General features: G+C 43.2%; 1 protein-coding gene across 3 annotated transcripts in view; it reads left to right on the top strand.

The window, feature by feature from the left end:
• Nucleotides 1-20,064, top strand: part of CHDH (choline dehydrogenase) — a 39,751-nt gene that overhangs the window by 3,209 nt on the left and 16,478 nt on the right. The window lies entirely within an intron of this gene.

Raw genomic sequence — 20,064 nt, 5'->3', positions numbered from 1 at the left:
GTTTTGCTGAGGTCCTGAGCATCAGACATGGCCTATCGGCCTGATTCAGATTTGGGCCAGCGTGGAGGTGAGCTGGAGGCTCTGGCATGCACACTTATGGATTGCAGGTGGTGTTTCCAGAGGATTGGTCTATTTTCTGACCAAGGAGTGAGCTTGCAGCTCGGCCACTTTGGACCCCTCTGTCAACTTCTCACAGTTGCTTTGAGCCCTGTGGCCCCAGGGATCATTTCCGGCGTCAGTAGTCTTTCTTCTGAGCAGACATGTGCATGGTGCCAGTCCTGGGTGCCAAGGGGCCGACAGCTGCTCTTGGACTGAGGACAAGTGCGGTGAGACCATGTTCAGGGGCAAATGCGCCTGCCCTACTGTGGAAGGGCAGCTGCAGACTACCTTGTCTTCCAGCTCTTGGATTGTGAACTTTGTCCTGTGGTGCTGAGGAACCACAGCAGACATTTCAGTGGCAGTCAGTTTTTCAGTTTTAGAAAGGCCACATGAGTGGCTTTGCTGGGCAGTGGGGGGCTAGCCCCTCTGAGCAGCGAGGTAGCAGCAGCTAACCCAAATACATTCATCTGATGAAGAGCTGAGGCCCTGCCATAGGCCAGGCTCTGAGCTGTGCCAGCTGTATAGCCGTGCTCCAAAGCAGGCCCCTGCTGCGGGAGCTTGGGCTGTTGAGTGCAAGGGCTTTGGGGACAAGCAGGAACACAGAGGGTAGTCCTGGCGATAGGGATCGTGAATCAGACATTTGTAGGGGGTGGTAGATAGGGCCCCGGGGGAGGAGGTGAAGGCTAGGAGGGGACTGCACCAGGAAAACCTGGGAGTAAGAGAGCAGCTGTGACATCAGATGGGGCAGAGGGACCAGAGGTGGCCTGGCCTGAGGTGGGTGCCTGGCTTAAGTCACTGGTAATCAGGGGTATCTTTGGTAAGAGGGGGTGAAACAGGCATAGGAGGAAGTGGGTTCAGAGATAGCAGTGGGGTGAGGTGGCTTTGTTTTTTAAAAAAGACAGGCTGAAACTCTTTCTCCAGGCAAAGAAGCTGGTGGGCAAAGGAGAGAGGAAGGGTGAGGCAAGCATGGTGCTTAGGGAGCGGAGCATCAGGTGGGAGGAGTAGAAGGAGGGAGCCTGGGCAGGGGCTGGCTATTGACTCCCCACACAGACTGAGTCACCCCCCCACCCCCCCGCCATTGCCCTGAGTCCAGAGTGGGTACAGAGATGACACTGCTCTGGCCCTTGTTCCCTAATGCCCATGGCCAGCTCTTTAGGCAGGACTGCAGAGTAGGCAGTCCCCAGGACAGCCCTTCAGCCACAGCTAGTGTTCTCTGTGGGCCAGCAAGGTGCACCTGCCTGTTTTCTTCTGGCTCAAAGGGTCGTTCCAAAAAGTTGACCTCCACAAGAGGTCCTTGTTGTTAAGCGTGCAGCCTCGGAGGTGACCTGCTGGGGGGATACTGTTTGTTTGAATGCCTAAGGCCAATAACATCATGGCTTTGTAAACTGGAGGCAGGGCCACTGTGGGTCTCAGCTTCCTCTCTTTCTCTGGAAGTCACTGTCTATTTCAGAGCCTCAGTTTCCTTTTCTGTAAAGTGGGGCAGGTGAGACAGTGTAATGGTGACAAGGTGACTCAAGTCTGTGAGGGCAGTGACCTTCACAGATGCTTTGACCTTCTTCTTTCAGTCCTGAATTCTGCCAGGTCTAGGTTTCTGAAAGAGCCACTGTGCAGTTGTTTTCATGTCTGGGTATTTAGTGGGTGCTTGTTAAATGCTTGAACGAACAAAGAAATGAAGCATACCTTTCTCCAAGCTGAGCGCCTAAGTCTGCCCACCCAGGAGAGCTGCTTTGGGTTTCTTCCTCCCTCTCCTCTTCCTCCTCTGGTGCTTCTACTAGAGCCTTGAAGACCACCTTTTCCAGTATCCTGACCCTGAGCCCCTGGGACAGGCTCTGTACCACCAATGGGAGTTGAGAGACCAGGGTCCCACACCTCTTGGCTGTGCTACTGTTCTGGCCTCAGGTGAGGCTCTCAGTGTCCTAGAGCCTACCTGCGGCTGACATCAGCCTTGCTGGCCTGGCAGGGCTGTGGGGAGACTTGCAAGAGGTGGGAAGAAAGGACTTAAAGGTGCTGTGTAAAGACAGGACAAGAAAAAAGAAATTATCTCTATGGCCCAAGTAGGGAAATTCCTTTTGCTCCCAAGTGTAGTGACGTCCTCAGGTCTGTCACTTTTGTCAGACCTTTGTTTCTCTGCCCTGTCCATCCCTGAGGAAACAAGGCCACTGGGGTTGTTGACATGTCCCAGGCCCAGCCTCCAGCCACGCAGGTGGAATTTTCCACTTCTTTGTTTTTTTTTTTTTCAAATATTAATCAAGGTCCCAGCTAGTCAACAGTGGACTCATTGTCTCCTGAAGAGCACACTGTTTCTGGCAAATACTGGCTACCTCCCAGGGCCTTGGCGGCCCGCCCAAGCTGGGATGGGCGCTATTGGGAGCTCTTGGTACCACCCCCACTCCACCCCAGTTCTGCTACAGCTGGTTGAATTTGCAGTCAGTGGCCATGCCTGCTTTGAGCCCGGAACCCTGAAACCACACAGAGCGCTTGCTCCCGGTTCCCAGCAGGGAGGAGGGCGGGCCCAGGAAGACACACAGACCTGGGCCATGGTGTTACCTCTGTGTTAACACTACTCCTGCCAGTTCCTAGGACAAAACTCTGTGAGGCTACAGGCTGTGGGTACTTGGATTGATCTTCACATGTGCTGTCACACTGAGGCCTTGAAGAAAGTCCAGAGTGCAGAGGAGTCTGGTACTGTTTTTCTGTCAAATGCCCACCTGTGCGTGGTTGACAGAGTCAGCCTCCCAGGGCTGGAGGGAGGGTTTCCAGAGATGACATCAGGGGGTGGAGCAGTGAGCAGCATGGGGTTCACACCACCTGTTTCTCCATCAGTGATACCTTACTTACTGTTATTAGCAGTGTTTCTGCGGCTTAACGTTGCAGCATCACTCCCCACATTTAATGGAGGAGAAAATAGGATGAGTGAGGATGCAGAGAGGGGAGCAAGGCAGGACTCAGGTCCCTGCTGTGAACTTGATAACACCATGTGCTTTTAATGTCGCACTTGTGGTTCTTTGAAGGGTGTTTTTGGCTCTGACTTGCTTTTGCTCTCCTGAGAAACCTGTGAAACGGGCAGCTCTGTTCCCATTTTATGGACATGGAAACAAGGCCCAGAGTTGCTAAATCCTGAGTAGTGACAGACTTGGGGCTGTAGTCCAAGATCATGATCTCCAGTTCCTTTCACTTTTTTTTTTTTTTTTTAAATAGTGAAACTTGAACATGGAACCCCAGTATATGAAACAGATACTGGTGATGCTGTATATTAGTGTGAATTTATCATGTTCCCTTTTTTTAACATATCATAGAGCCTGATGCTCTTTCCACGAACACACTCTTAAGACCAGCCTGTAGGTGCTAGCTGATGCCCTGCACTAGCCCTGGTGCCTGATCAATTCCTGCACTTACATTTGATGATAGAGCCGTTTGTAGTTGACATGAGGAAGCAGTGGGCATTTTTTTAAACAGCTCACCTGGGAGTCCTAGGGCCCTTTGCAGTTCAGCCCCTCCAGAAAGTTGAAAGGGGCACAGCAACATGTGGGCAAGTTGGCTGATGCATATCTGGCCTCTGGTTTATACACGAAAGTGGGCTGGCTACCTCCTGGGCTGCTCTGGATGTGATCTGGTGTCCCTGCCGTGCTGTGGCTGGGATGGCATCCTGATGGGGGGCTCAGTACCTCCCGAGCCTTGCTGGCCTTCAGTGGAGTGTGACTCTGAGTCTGTGGTAGCTCCTGAATGAATGTGGGTTAAAGATTAAGCAGGCCTTGCAGCTGCTCTGCACTACCCTCTGCTCAGCCCTATGTTTATAGCAAAGGCTGGAGTTAGTGCCGTCTTTGGTGCCACTTTCTGTGGGAAGGGAAGCTTTGTTCCGACCTTGGGCAGGCCAGCTCGGCACACGGGTCTGGGCCTCTAGGGGATTGATGCCTGGTTGGTAATAGTGCATCTCAGATTCCTTGTGGTGAAGGATCATGTTTCCTTTGTTTTTAACTTTTAATCTCTTAATGGTCTGGTTAAAAATTTTTGGTTGTTAAAAAACAAAGCTACATCGCATTTAAGCCACTCATAGGAGACACGGCAGACATCAAGTCACTGCATCAGATTGCTGGAAAGACTTCTCAATCCTGCCTTTCGATTCTGTGCTTATCTTTCACAAACAATTGAAAATAACACGTGGGCTGGCACTTAACCACAGAGCCCAAATCCTTCATAACTGGGTGTGAGGTGGGTGTTTTTTAATCAAGATTTTGGACATGTGCTTGAAGGAGGAAGCGGATAACAAACCTTTGTCAAATTCCCTTACCTTCTGTGGAAGAGAGTAGAGTCCCTCAGCTGGGCCAGGCTGTCAGCCTCTGGGGCTCTCCCCCTCTGCTTTCTCTCATTTGCTTTGTTAGTAGGGATATTGCAGATTTAAAACAGCCAATAATGACAAAAGCCCTTTTGGTTATGGGCAATTTGAAACATGTACAAAAGCAGACAAAAGAGAGTTTGAGGCCCACATTCCATCCCCTCATGGGGAACCCTGTTTCAGCTGCCTGGAACCCCTGGGGTTGTTTGTTGTTGTTGTTGTTTAGGTTTTTTTTTAGTAGAATTGAGTTACAATGTCCTGTCAATTTTCTCTGTACAGCAAAGTGATCCAGTTTTACACACACACACACACACACACACACACACACACACACACATCCTTTTTCTCATATTATCTTCCATAATGTTCTATCAGAAGTGGTTAGACCTGGGATTGTTTTAAACCAAATCCCAAACATCGCTTATATTTACTGTCAATCTTTCAGTAGCTATTTCTGAAGGAATCGTGTTAAACAGCATAACCACAGGACCGGTGTCACATCTGACAGACAAGCAGTGACTCCTTAACATCCTCAAAGATCCAGCCAGTGTTCAGATACCCAGTACCTGAATGAAATCCCCATGCCATTTTGTCATGATCTAGGGATTTCCCTCCATCTCTCTCTGCCTTCGTTCTTTTTCACTTGAACTTGTTGCTAAGAAATGAACGGACATTCTCTTGTCCTGGATTCTGTGCTTGGGCCCCCTTCATGTCCTGCCACACATGCCTCTGACCTTCAACCTTCCCCTGAATTGGTAGCTGGATTTAGAAGTGTAAGCAGATTGATGTCTGGAGTTTGGGGTGAGGATATTTTCCTGTGTTCTCTCATTCAGACCCCTGTCTCCACTGGGGGGAGAAATCATTTGTTTTTACTGTCATCTCCTGTGTGTGAAGTTACTTTGGTGAGGCCCGCGCTGAGCCCTCTGCTGGTCCTGTGAGATCCCCAGCTGCCGTGTGGAGAGCAGATGGTGCTGTGGTGTGGGAGGGTGTCAGAGTGGCAAGGATGCTGTAGGATGCCAGCTGGAGGTGATGGAGCCTAAGCCACAGGGAGACCCAAGCAGGCAGATTCATCAGAGGTGGCTGCACCCATTGTAAGAGAAGTCACTGTCCCTCTGTACCTTGGTGTCCATGCCTGCCTCCTTGCCTGAATGAACAATGTGTTTTCACACACTAATCACATAACAAGCATTTAGTGAGTACCTGGCTCTGGGAGCTGTGAGTGCCCCTCGTTACTGACTGAGTGAACAAACATGGTCACAGCTCTGTGGACAGGCCCTGCAAAGTGGGAATCCTGGTGGCTCATGGACACTAGGCCATCAGGCCACTGTACCTGGCCCAAAGAAGACCTTCAACACCCCTGAGAGGAGAGCGATCCCCCTTTCCGTTGTTACCCCTTTAATATGTCATACCATGGTCTTTTGTCTCCGCAGCCCTCTTCTGGTTTTGGCTCAGACTTACCAGTGCCCACCCAATGGGTCCCCTGCACATCCCCTCTTTCACTGGGCCTTTTCTGCTGCAGGACCCACTTACCCAGAGTGCAGGGGAGTTTGTGTCTGGAGGAGAATCTTTTTTTTTTTTTTTTTGTCTTTTGTCATTTTAGGGCCATACCTGCAGCATATGGAGGTTCCCAGGCTAGGGGTCTAATTGGAGCTACAGCTGGCAGCCTATGTCACAGCCACAGCAACGCCAGATGCGAGCCTTGTCTGCAACCTACACCACAGCTCATGGCAACACCAGATCCTTAACCCACTGAACGAGGCCAGGGATTGAACTGACAACCTCATGCTTCCTAGTCGGATTCATTTCCACTGCGCCACAATGGGAACTCCCACGGAGGAGCACCTTTCTTTCTCAGGAGCCAGCTGGAGAGGCTCCTTCCTCTCTCTGCAACCCCTCAGGGAGGGGCCCTGGGGGAATTGAGTCCCCCTAGCACTGAGCATACCTCATACGCCCACACCACCCTCTCAGGTTGGCTCCACAGACAAGAAGGGCAAGCCCGAGGAGCCACCCCAGGGTGTTTGGACTCTAGGTTTCCCCACCTTCTACTAGTTTTGGTGAGACCACCATCATGGAGGTTTTAGAAAGTGGGGAGACCACCTAGGGAGACATGGGCTACAGGCAGAAGGATGCTTGGAATGCAGGGTACAAGGTCATACAGGCACTGAGGGGGCTGCAGAGATGAGGAAGGAGGAACTGCAAACATGAGAGGCCTCTACAGAGGGTTAGGGCCCCCTGTCACCAACAGAAAACCCCCAGCCTAGGTCACCCAGAAGTCCTGGCAGAGCTAGGGATGAAGGCCAGGCCTTCATTGGCGTCAGACTTGGGGCACACCCCCCCCCCGGGCGAGGGGGGCTTTCTTGACAACCTGACTAGCCTCTGCCCTGTCCCTTGTCCTACCCTCAGCATCAGAAGGGCACAGAGACAAGTGGCATCAGCACAAGAAGAGTCTAAGGACAAGCGGCCTTGCTCCAGCAGCCTGGAGTTATCCCCGAAGCATCGAATGATTAGCTGTTTCAAGAATAGAGACTTTCTGATTCAGTTGTTTTTTCTGCACAAATATGTGGGAAGTGAGAGTTTTAGGAAGAAGCTTGACTTCTGGAGAAAATGCCCCCCCCCCACCTCTTTTTTGGCTGCGTCAACGGCATATGGAAGTTCCTAGGCCAGGGATCAAATCTGAGCCACAGCCGTGACCTAATCACAGCTGTGGCAAGGCCAGATCCTTAACCCACTGTGCCACAGTGCAAACTCCTGACGATGCCTTTTTTTAATTAAAAAAATTGAGCTACAATGGGAGTTCCCGTCGTGGTGCAGTGGTTAACGAATCCGACTAGGAACCATGAGGTTGCGGGTTCGGTCCCTGCCCTTGCTCAGTGGGTTAACGATCCGGTGTTGCCGTGAGCTGTGGTGTAGGTCGCAGACGCAGCTCGGATCCCACATTGCTGTGGCTCTGGCGTAGGCAGTGGCTACAGCTCCGATTGGACCCCTAGCCTGGGAACCTCCATATGCCGCAGGAGCGGCCCAAGAAATAGCAAAAAGACCAAAAAAAAAAAAAAAAAATTGAGCTACAATGTACAGTAAAGTGTACTGATGGTGGATTTATATATATATATATATATATATATATATATATATATATATATACACACATATACCCAGGTGATCATCACCAGGTCAGGATCCATAATGTTCCCTGGGCCCCTTCTAAGTGGTACCTCTCTGTGCCCTAGCACAGATGTAGGAGGTCATGTCTCAGACCACCCAGGTGAGGGAGATGTAGGCCGTGAGCTGGCTGTCCCCATCATATGTCTGCTCAGTGAGCCTTGGGCCAGGCTCTGCACTGGGGGTAAGGGCTTTTCCACAGCTCATTTCACTTCAGGATTGAGGTCCAGTTTCTAATATAAAGAGAATTCTCAGGTTGGATGTAGCCAGTGGCCGAGGAAAGCTTCTCAGAGGAAGCATTGGATGAGCAGGGGCTGGGGGAAGGTGAGGAGTGACCCAGGTGCACACAGGTGGGACCCCATACCTGGAAGAAGGAACGCACATGCAAAGACCCTGGGTAGGAGGGAGGGAAGGTGGTCTGGGTTCATAGTTGGATGAGAGGTGATGGGTATGGCAGAGGCAGGGGACAGGGCTCTTGAGATAAGAGGGGCCCTGAGGCTATGAGGGAGCTTGATCCACCATCTTGGGAGGGTAGGTGGTCTGGGCTGGGAGATGGCAGTGAGGTTCTTATGGGAGGAGGAGGCAGCTGCCCAGGGTTCTTCACTGGACCGTTGCTAACCAGCCACATCTTATCTCTCTGACCAAGACCCTTGCCGCCTGTGCCACCATCCTCCTCCCACCACAGGGCTGAACCATTTGGTGGCTGTGCCATAAAGAAGCCTTTGCCAGGCTTCAGGGAAGCAACTGAACTTCTCTTCTTGGCCTCCAGAGCCCTGGTCGGCATGTAGTGCCTTGTCCCTTTCCATGTGCTGACGATGATGTTTTGGCTCCTGGGAGGTGGCTTTGTTGGTCAGGCTTATGCTGGATGTTTCCTGCCTCTGACTTGAAAAGGGATAAGGGCTCCCCTCTCAGACTTGTTTCCCTTTCTATGATGTGGGCCTGATGTTGATGGTGATGATAATGGTGATGATGGTGATGATGATGAAGAAGCCCACCCACCCAGTGCCTTTAGGGGATTCAAAGTGCATGATAACCCATGTCCAGTGCTCAGGATGGGTGACTCTCCCATTATTATTACTATAATTATAACTCTGGTCCCGTGGCTTAATGGAGCTCCACGAACAGACAGTGGCAGGTACAGAGCATTGCTCTTTTTTTTAAAAAAAATTTTATTTTATTGAAATATAGTTGATTTACAATGTTGTATTAATTTCTGCTATACAGCAAGGTGGTCATTTACACATATGCATATACATTCTTTTTCATATTGTTTTCTGTTTTGGTTTACCACAAAATATTGAATATGTTCCCTGCGCTATACAGTAAGACATTATTTATCTATTCTATATATAATAGTTTGCATCTGCTAATCACAAATTCTCAATCCATCCCTCCCCTCTGGCAACCAGAAGTCTATTCTCTATGTCTGTGTGTCTGTTTCTGTTTCATAGATAAGTTTGTCATATTTTAGATTCCACATATAAGTGATATCATATGGTATTTGTCTCTCTCTGTCTGACTTCCTTCACTTAATATGATAATCTCTAGGTCCATCTGTGTTACTACAAACAGAGCACTGCTCATTTGACCCACACAAAGCCCAGCCTGTGGCTTTGTGCCCACATCATGTCTGTAGTTGATAGGGCTACACAATCACTATTTAAATGGTTAGTAGGATTCTTTCTTGTGAACGGGCCCTTGTTACTGCTCTGTCCCCCATCAGGGAACAGTAGGTTTTCACCATTGTTCACCAGCATAAACAACTTGAGACAGACCTCTTAGGCTGTTTTTTTTTTAGTTGTGCAGAGTGATTTTTTAGTTAATCTCCTAGAAGTGGGATTGCTGAGACAAAGGGCTGCACCTTTAAAACCTGGATACATTATCATTTTGGGGCAGGATTTACATGCTCCCCAGCTGAGCCCAAAGCAGAGTTACTATTTGCCATTGGCCCTGCCTGGCTGGGCTTCTCAAAGACTGAGGCAAGGCCTTGTGCTACCTGTGGGGCTGGCTGAGATTGCTGGTCCCTCTCCCCAGTTCTGTCATCTCTTCTTGGGTAACTGCCAAAAGCCAGGACGTCAGTGGCCGCAAGGGTCTGATGCTAGCTAATACACGGCACTGGCCCAGAATTGGAAAAGAAGTGGTGTGCACTTGCAAATGCACACACACATGCATGCCAAGAAATTGTGAAGAGCCCTGTTCAAAGGGTCATTTTGGAAAGTTTGGTCCATGGGCACTCTGGGCGTGATGGGGAACCATTTTATTCTGGTCACAATTCTTTCGCAATTTGACTGCACCAGAATTATCAAATTTATTGTGCAATTGGTCACAAGCTCAAAATTACATGGAAACTGCTTTACCATACAAGGCAGTCAGCATTCTGTCCACAAAATTAGGCAGAATTTTCAATACCAGTCTTCGTCTTCTGATTTCAGAGATAAATGAGAATTGTTAGCAGCTACAAAGGACTATGGTGATGAACTCCACAGGACTCAGAAGGGTGTGGCGGCCCCTGTGTTTGTTCCCCCTCATTTAATTCTGTCTCTCCCCTTGACAGTGTCTTTCATCACATGTGCTGTGTCCACCACTGGTGTTGAGGGTGAGGGCCTGAATTGACCAAAGCCTTGCTTCCTGGCTGGAGGTGCCATAGGGTCTTGTGTCCAACTCCAAGCTGACTGGCCAGATGCTATGTATGGTTTGCTGGACTGCCCTGTGCTCCAGGAAGATGAGCTTGGAGGAGAGTCTTCTCCCCTTGACTTGGGAGGCAGAGTGGGTGGAAATATCCTCTTTTCCATGCACAGAGATAGACTGAGCCCTTCCTCTCCTGCTCCAGGGCCCCAGGAGGGGACAGACAGCCCTAGACACAGAGGCAAGGCTGGTCCCAGGAAACAGGGTGGGGCAGGGGTACAGGCAGCCAGAGTCAGAAGGAAGGCTTGGACACCTCACACCCACTTCAAACCCCACCCACAGTGTGGTCACTGCTCCCTCCCATCCACACATACACATACTCACTCACTCACTCGTGTGAACACATGTGCTCTTCTGTTGTTATCTGAGCTCCCATCTCCCTGTCAACATCTGTTATTTTCCAGTTTTTGAAACTGGCCATTCTAAGGGATGTGACGTGGTTGCTCATTGTGGTTTTAATTTGCATTAGTGATGTTGAACATCTTTTCAAATGCTCGTTGACCATTTGTATATCTTTGAAGAAATGTCTATTCCAGTCCTTTGCACATTTTGTTTTTTGGCATGTATATTGGATTGTTTTGTTGAGTTTTGTTGAGTAGTAGGAATTATTTATATATTTTGGATATTAATCCCATATCCGATCTATGATTTGCAGATTTCTTCTTCCATTCTGTGGGTTATCATTTCACTCTCTTGATGGAGTCCAATGATGCACAGAAGTTTTTAATTTTGATGAAATCCAATTGATCTTTCTTTTGTTGCCTGTGTTTCTGGTGAAGCTAATCACCAAGAAATCATCACCAAATCCAGTGTCATAAAGATTTTTCCCTTTTTATCTAAGGGTTTTATAGTTTTAGGTTTGATCTATTTTAACTTTTGTATATGGTATAAGGTAAGATTCCAACTCCCTGCTTCTGCATATGGATACAGTTTTCTCATCTCCATTTGCTTGAAAGATTATCCTTTCTCCATTGAATAGTCTTGTCAACCTAGTAAAATATCAGTTAACCAGCAATGTGAGGTTTTATTTCTATACTCTATTCTGTCGGTCTACATGTCTGTCCTTATACCATCACCATGCTGTTTTGATTACAGTGGCTTTTTTTTTTTTTTTTCCCCCACTGTACAGCAAGGGGGTCAGGTTATCCTTACATGTATACATTGCAATTACAGTTTTTCCCCCACTCTTTCTTCTGTTACAGTGGCTTTGTAGTAAGCTTCGAAATCAGAAAATGTGAGTCTTTGAATTTGTTCTTTTCCAAGATTGTTTTGGTATTTGGGATCTTTTGAAATTTCATATGAATTTTAGGATGAGTTTCTCTATTTCTGTGAGAGCACTGTTGGAATTTTGATAAGGATTCCATTGAATCTATAGAGTGCCTTAGGTAGTATTGTCATTTTAACAATATTAAGTCTTCTAGTCCATGAACATAGGCTGTATTTCCATTTCTTTATGTCTTCTTTAATTTCTTTCAGTATTGCTTTGTAATTTTCAGTGTTAGGTCTTTTAAATTTTTCATTAAATTTATTTCTAAATATTTTATTCCTTTTGCTGCTGTTGTAAATGGTCTTGTTTTAATTTCCTTCTTTAATTTTTAATGTCTAGAAATGGAACTGATTTTTCTGTGTTGATTTTTTATCCTGCAACTTTGCTGAATTTGCTTATTTTACCTCTAATGGTTATTGTTTGTGTCTGTGGGTAATCTTTAGGGTTTTATACATATTAGATCATGTATCTTCAGAGATAACTTTACTTCTTTCTTTAAAATTTTGATGCCTTTTATTTCTTTTTCTTGCCTAAGTTCTCTGGCAAGAACTTCCAGTACTATGTTGAATAGAAGTGGCAAAAGTGTCTTCCAGATTTTAGGAGAAAGATTTTAGTTTTTCACCATTGAGTATGATGTTAGCTGAGGGTTTTTCATATGTGGGCTTTATCATATTGAAGAGTTTTATTCTATTCCGTGTTTACTGAGTGTTTTTGTCATGAAAGGGCATTCAATTTTGTCAGATACTTTTTCTGCCCAACTGAGATGATTATATGGATTTTATTCCTTCAGTCTATTAATGTGGTAGATTATATTGATTGATTTTCATTTGTTAAGCAATATTTGTACTCCTGGGATAAATTCCACCCGGTCACAGTGCACAATCCTTTTTAAAACACTGATGAATTCAGTTTTCTTGTATTTTTTTGAGAATTTCTACATCAGTATTCATAAGAGATATTGGTTTATAGTTTTCTTGTTAGGGTCTTTGACTTTGGTATCTGGTTAATGCTTGGCTCATATAATGAGTTAGGAAACTTGCCCTCCTCTTCAATTTTGGGGGGAGAATTTGAGAAGGATTGATGTTAATCATATAAATGTTTGGTAGAATTCATGAGTGAAGCCATTTTATCCAGGGTTTTTCTTTTTGGGGAGGTTTTGGATTATTGATTCTATCTCCTTGCCAATTACTCATATTTATTCAAATTTTCTATTTCTTCGTGATTCAGTTTTGGTAGATGATATATTTCTGGCTATTTGTCTGTAGGTTATCCAATTTGTTGGCATACAGTTGTTCACAGTACTTTCTTTTAATCTTTATCATATCTGTAAAATCAGTAGTGATGGCCCCACTTTAAATTTCTTTTTTTTTTTTAATGGGCACACCCACTGCATATGGAAGTCCCCAGGCCAGGGACCAAATTTGAGCTGCACCTGTGACCAGTGCTGCAGCTGCAGCAATGCAGGGTGCTTTAACCCACTGCACCAGGCTGGGGATCAAACCCATGCCTCCAGAGCTACTTGAGCTGCTGCAGTCAGGTTCCTAACCCACTAGTCATAGCAGGAATTCCTTAAATTTCTGATTTTACTAATTTGAGTATTCAACTTTTTTTCTTAGTCAGCCTACCTAAAAGTTTGTCAATTTTTTTTTTTCTTAAGACCCAACTTTTGGCTTGACTTTATCTATTGTTTTTTCTGTTCTTTATTTCATTTATCTCGGCTTTAATCTTTATTATTTCCTTCCTTCTGCTAGCTTTGAGTTTAGTTCGCCCTTCTTTTTCTAGTTCCTTATGATGTAAAGTTACGTTATTTTTTGAGCTCTTTTCTTCGTTTTTAACGTAAGCGTTTACAACTATAAATTTCCTCTTTTAGCACTGCTTTTGCTGCATTTGTGAAGTTTTGTTATGTTGCAGTTTTACTTTTCATTTTCAGTATTAGATTTTTTAAAAATTGAAGTATAGTTGAGTTACAATGTTGTGTTAATTTCTGGTGTACATTAACTTGATTCAGTTTAATTTCCTGGGCCAGGGATTGAACCTGCTCCACAGCAGTGACAATGCCAGATCCTTAACTTGCCAGGGAACTCCTACACTCTCATTCTAAAATAATCTTTTCTGTATGGTTTATCACAGAACATTGAATATAGTTCTCTGTGCTATACAGTAGGACCTTACTGTTTATCCCTTCCATGTATAATAGCTTACATCTACTAAACCCAACCTGTCACTCTGTCCCTCTCCCAACCTCTTCTCCCATGGGAACCACAAGTGCATTCTCTGTATCCTAGAGTCAGTTTCTGTTTTGTAGACAGCTTTATTTGTGCCACATTTTTATTTTTTATAGTTTTTTCATTTTTAAAAGTTTTATTGAAGTATAGTTGATTTACAATGTTGTGATAATTTCTGCTGTATGACAGAGTGATTCAGTTGTACATATACACACATCCATTCTCTTTCAGATTCTTTTCCCATGTAGCTTATCACAGAATATTGGCTAGGTTCGTGCCATATTTTATTTTATTTTATTTTAATATTTTTGCTTTTTAGAGCCGTACCTGCAGCATATGGAGGTTCCCAGGCTAGGGGTCGAATTGGAGCTGCAGCCACTGGCCTACACCACAGCCACAGCAACACAGGATCCAAGCCGTGTCTGCGACCTACACCACAGTTCACCACAGTTCACAGCAACGCCAGATCCTTAACCCACTGAGCAAGGCCAGGGATCGAACCCGCAGCCTCATCATTCCTAATCAGATTCGTTTCTGCTGCACCACAACAGGAACTCCTGTGCCATATTTTAGATTCCGTGTATAAGCAGTATATGTTATTTGTCTTTCTCTTTCTGACTTAGTATGATAATCTCTAGTTGCATCCATGTTGCTGTGAATGGCATTATTTTGGGGTTTTTAGGGATGAGTAGTATTCCATTGTACATATGTACCACATCTTAATTCATTCATCTGTTGATGGACATTTTAAGTTGTTTCCATGCCTTGGCTGTTGTGAATAGTGCTGCTATATACAAAGGAGTGAATGTATCTTTTTGAATAATAGTTTTGTCTAGATATATGCCCAGGAATGGGATTGCTGGATCATATGGTAATTCTTTTTTCAATTTTCTGAGGAACCTCCATACTGTTTTCTATAGTGATTGTACCTACATTCCTATCAACAGGGTAGAAGCGTTCCTTTTTCTCTACATCCTTGCCAGCATTTGTTATTCGTAGACTTATTAATGATGGCTGTTCTGACCAGTATGAGGTGCTACCTCCTTGTAGCTTTGTTTTGCATTTCTGTGCTAACTAGTGACGTTGAGCATCTTTTCATGTGCCTACTGGCCATCTGTATGTCTTCTTTGGAGAAATGCACAGTTAGGTCTTCTGCCCATTTTTTGATTGGGTCATTTGTTTTCTTGTTTTTGGTTGTATGAGTTGTTTGTATATTTTGGAGATTAAGCCCTTGTTGGTTGCATGATTTGCAAATGTTTTTTCCTGTTCTGGAGGTTGTCTTTTCAGTTTTTTCTGTTTTGTTTATGATTTCCTTTGCTGTGCAAAAGATTGTAAGTTTGATTAGGTCCCATTGGTTTATTTTTGTTTTTTATTTCTATTGTCTTGGGAGACTATGCATTTGTACAGTTTATTCAGAGAATGTTTTGCTTATGGTCTCTTCTAAAACCGGGAGTTTTGTGGTGTCATGTCTTATGTTAAAGCCTTAAAGCATTTTGAGTTTATTTTTGTGTATGGTGAAAGGATATGTTCTAGTTTCATTGATTTACATGCAGCTGTTTAACTTTCCTAACACCACTTGCCAAAGAAACTGTCTTTTTCCAATTGGATATTCTTGCCTTCTTTGTTGAAAATTAATTGAGCATAGGTGTGTGGGTTCCTTTCTGGGCTCTACTTACTTCCTTTGATCCGTATGTCTATTTTTGTGCCAGTACGATGCTGTTTGATAACTGTATCTTTGTTGTATTATCTGAAGTTTGAGAGGGTTAGGCCTCCAACTTTGTTCTTTTTTTTTTCAGGCTTGCTTTGGCAATTTTGGGTATTTTAAGTTTCCATATAAATTTTAGGATTATTTGTTCTAGTTCTTTTTTTTTTTTTTTAATTTGTTCTAGTTCTATGGAAAATGTGATGAGTAAGTTGATAGGGATCACATTAAATTTGTAGATTTCTTTGGGTAGTATGGCCATTTAAACCATTCTAATTCTTCCAATCCAAGAGCATGGGATGTCTTTTCATTTATGTAAATCATCTTCAATTTCCTTTATTTAATATTTTAGAGTTCTCGGTGCACAAGTCTTTCACTTGGTCAGGTTTATTCAGATTTATTTATTTTTTTTGGAGGGGTGCTATTTTAAAATTTTTCTGTGTGTGCATGTGTGTCTTTTTGCCTTTTCTAAGGCCGCTCCCATGGCATGTGGAGGTTCCCAGGCTAGGGGTCGAATCGGAGCTGTAGCTGCCGGCCTCTACCACAGCTACAGCAATGCTAGATCTGAGCCGCATCTGCGACCTATACCACAGCTCACGGCAATACCAGATCCTTAACCCACTGAGCAAGGCCAGGGATCGAACCCACAACCTCATGGTTCCTAGTCGGATTCATTAACCACTGAGCCACAACGGGAACTCCAAAATGTATTGTTTTTTAATATTCTTTTTCTGATAATTCATGTTTAGTATACTGAAATGCAATCAATTTGAATGCTAATCTTCTATCCTGCTACTTTGATGAATTTGTTGATCAGATAGAGTAGTTTTTGTGTAGAGTTCTTAGGGTTATCTATAGATATAGTATCATGTCATCTGTAAATAGTGATGATTTTACCTTTTCCCTTCCAATTTGGATTCCTTTCATTTCTTTTTATAGTCTGATTTCTGTGTAGGACTTTCTGTATTATGTTGAATAAGAGTGGTAAGAGTAAGCATCCTTGTCTTCTTTTCTCACTTCTTTTCTCAGTTTTTTCTTTTGTCCTATCTAGTTATGTGGAGATTTTCTTGTTCTTAGTCTGAGGTCTTCTGCCAGTGTTCAGGAGATTTTCTGTGAGAATCATTCCACATGTAGATGTACTTTTGATGTATTTGCTGGTGAGGTGAGCTTCATGTCCTACTGCTCCACTGTCTTGATTGTCTCAAAAATTTTATTTCATTTGTCTTAAAGTATTTTCTAATTTACCTTGTTATTTCTTCTTTAATATATTGGTTTTTAAAGAGTGTGTTATTTAATGTCCATGTATTTGTGAATTTTCCAGTTTTCCTTCTGATATTTCTAGTTTAGTTCCATTTGTGATCAGAAAAGTTACTTTGTCTGAAGAATTGGTATTGTTCCATCTTGACTGTTACTTAGCTTTTACCAATGTAGTCTAGAGTTTTCTTTGTGGGAAGAATACAAATTATGAATTCAATTTCTTTAACAAATACATACAGCTATTTAGGTTATATAGTTCTTCTTGAGTGAGCTTTATTGATAATCTATCTTTCAAGAAATATATCCATATTATCTTAATTATCAAATGTTGTCATAATAGTCTTTTTTTTAATTTATTTTTTATTGTTATTTTCCTCAACACACTTTTTTTTCCCCCACTGTACAGCATGGGGACCCAGTTATACATACATGCATATATAATTTTTTCTCCCATTGTCAGGCTGAGTTGTAAGTATCTAAACATAATTCTCAGTGCTACACAGCAGGATCTCATTGTAAATCCATTCCGAGAGCAATAGTTTGCATCCGTCAACCCCAAGCTCCCAATCCCTCCTACTCCCTCCCCCTCCCCCTGGGCAACCACAAGTCTATTCTCCAAGTCCATGATTTTCTTTTCTGTGGAAAGGTTTGTTTGTGCTGTATATTAGATACCAGATATGAGTGATATCATATGGTATTTGTCTTTCTCTTTCTGACATATTTCGCTCAGTATGAAAGTCTCTAGTTCCATCCATGTTGCTGCAAATGGCATTATTTTGTTCTTTTTTATGGCTGAGTAGTATTCCATTGTGTATATGTACCACATCTTCCTAATCCAGTTGTCTGTTAGTGGACATTTGGGATGTTTCCATGTCTTGGCTATTGTGAATAGAGCTGCAATGAACATGTGGCTGCATGTGTCTTTTTTAAGGATAGTTTTTTTCTGGATATATGCCCAAGAGTGGGATTGCTGAATCATATGGTAGTTCTATGAATGGATTTCTAAGGTACCTCCATACTGTTCTCCATAGTGGCTGTACCAGCTTAGATTCCCGCCAATAGTGCAGGAGGGTTCTCTTTTCTCCACAACTCCTCCAGCACTTGTAATTTGTGGACTTATTAATGATGGCCATTCTGACTGGTGTGAGGTGGTATCTCATGGTAGTTTTTTTTTTGTTTGTTTTGTTTTGTTTTGTTTTGTTTTGTTTTTGTCTTTTTGTCTTTTTTGTTGTTGCTGTTGTTGTTGTTGCTATTTCTTGGGCCGCTCCCGCGGCATATGGAGGTTCCCAGGCTAGGGGTCGAATCGAAGCTGTAGCCACCGGCCTACGCCAGAGCCACAGCAACGCGGGATCCGAGCCGCGTCTGCAACCTACACCACAGCTCACGGCAACGCCGGATCGTTAACCCACTGAGCAAGGGCAGGGACCAAACCCGCAACCTCATGGTTCCTAGTCGGATTCGTTAACCACTGCGCCACGACGGGAACTCCTCATGGTAGTTTTGATTTGCATTTCTCTAATAATCAGGGATGTTGAGCATTTTTTCATGCACTTGTTGGCCATCTGTTTATCTTCCTTGGATAAATGTCTATTCAGGTCTTTTGCCCATTTTTCCATTGGGTTGTTGGTTTTTTTGCTGTTGAGTTGTATAAGTTACTTGTATATTCTAGAGACTAAGCCCTTGTCAGTTGCATCATTTGAAACTATTTTCTCCCATTCTGTAAGTTGTCTTTTTGTTTTCTTTTTGGTTTCCTTTGCTGTGCAAAAGTTTGATTAGGTCCCATTGGTTTATTTTTGCTTTTATTTCTATTGCTTTGGGAGACTGACCTGAGAAAATATTCATAAGGTTGATGTCAGAGAATGTTTTGCCTATGTTCTCTTCCAGGAGTTTGATGGTGTCTTGTCTTATATTTAAGTCTTTCAGCCATTTTGAGTTTATTTTCGTGCATGGTGTGAGGGTGTGTTCTAGTTTCACTGATTTGCATGCAGCTGTCCAGGTTTCCCAGCAATTCTTTCTTAATAAACTGTCTTTTTCCCATTTCATGTTCTTGCCTCCTTTGTCAAAGATTAATTGACCATAGGTATCAGGATTTATTTCTTCATTCTCTATTCTCTTCCATTGGTCTGTATGTCTGTTTTGGTACCAGTACCACACTGTCTTGATGACTGTGGCTTTGTAATATTGCTTGAAGTCTGAAAGAGTTATGTCTCCTGCTTGGTTTTTGTTTCTCAGGATTGCTTCGGCAATTCTGGTTTATTTGTGGTTCCATATAAATTTTTGGATTATTTTCTGCAGAATATGTAGGATGTTTCCTCTGTCATTGCCAGTGTTAATCATTTGTATTATCTTCTGTTCTCTGCCTGGGTAGAGGTTTATTAATTTTCTTAAAAAACATAGTTTAGTTTTATTAAATTAATTTTTAATTAATTTTCTATTTTAAAATTTGTTTTCAAACTTATTGATTTCTGCTATTTTGTTTATTTTTTTCTGATCCCTGTGGGACGAATTTTCTTTTTTTCTGATTTTTTAAAGGTGAAAGTATAGGTCATCAATTTGAGATCTGACCTTTCTAATGTATGCATTTTAATGCTATGTATTTCCCTCAAAGCAGTGCTTGCCTGCATCACACGCATCTTTGTTGTGTTTTCATTTTCATTCAGTTAAAAAACTTGCTAACTTCTCTTGTGATTTCTTCTTTGAATCAGGGGTTATTTAAAAGTACGTTGTTTAATTTTTTTTTGATATTTAGTGGTTTTCCAGATATATTTTAATTATTTATCCCTAAGTCAATTTTTTTGTGGTCAGAGAACATGCTTTATAGCAGCATATTGGTCCTTTTAAATTTGTTGAGATTTTTACTATGGCCCAGAATAAGGTCTGTCTTGGTGATGTGCACTTGCAAAGGACATATATTCTGCTGTTTAGATGTTCAGTACTAAGTGTTAATTAGATCAGCTTAATTCATAATTTTGTTTAAGTTTTCTATATTCTTATGGACTTTTTGTCTAGTAGTTTTATCTATTGTTCTCTCAGGGAGTGCTGAAATCTCTAAGTATAATTGTATATATTCATTGTTCCTTTCAGTTTTATCAATTTATGCTTCATGATTCTGAAGCTCTTTAGGCACATCCCTACTTAGAATAGTTTTGTCTTTATGATAAATTGACCCCTTTATTATTTTGAAATGTCTTCTAAACCTTGGTAATATTCTTGGTACTGAAGTCTGCATTGTCTGGTATTAATGTAGTCATTTTCTTTTTTGTTCATGTTTATGTAGTATATCTTTTTTGCATTTTCTTATTTGTTACTTATGCCTTTATAAAGTGGGTTTTCTTTT

This window comes from Sus scrofa, chromosome 13, assembly GCF_000003025.6.
Source record: "Sus scrofa isolate TJ Tabasco breed Duroc chromosome 13, Sscrofa11.1, whole genome shotgun sequence".
Classification (NCBI taxonomy): domain Eukaryota; kingdom Metazoa; phylum Chordata; class Mammalia; order Artiodactyla; family Suidae; genus Sus; species Sus scrofa.
Note: the sequence above shows the minus strand (reverse complement) of the source record. Positions and strands in the feature narration are given on the sequence as shown.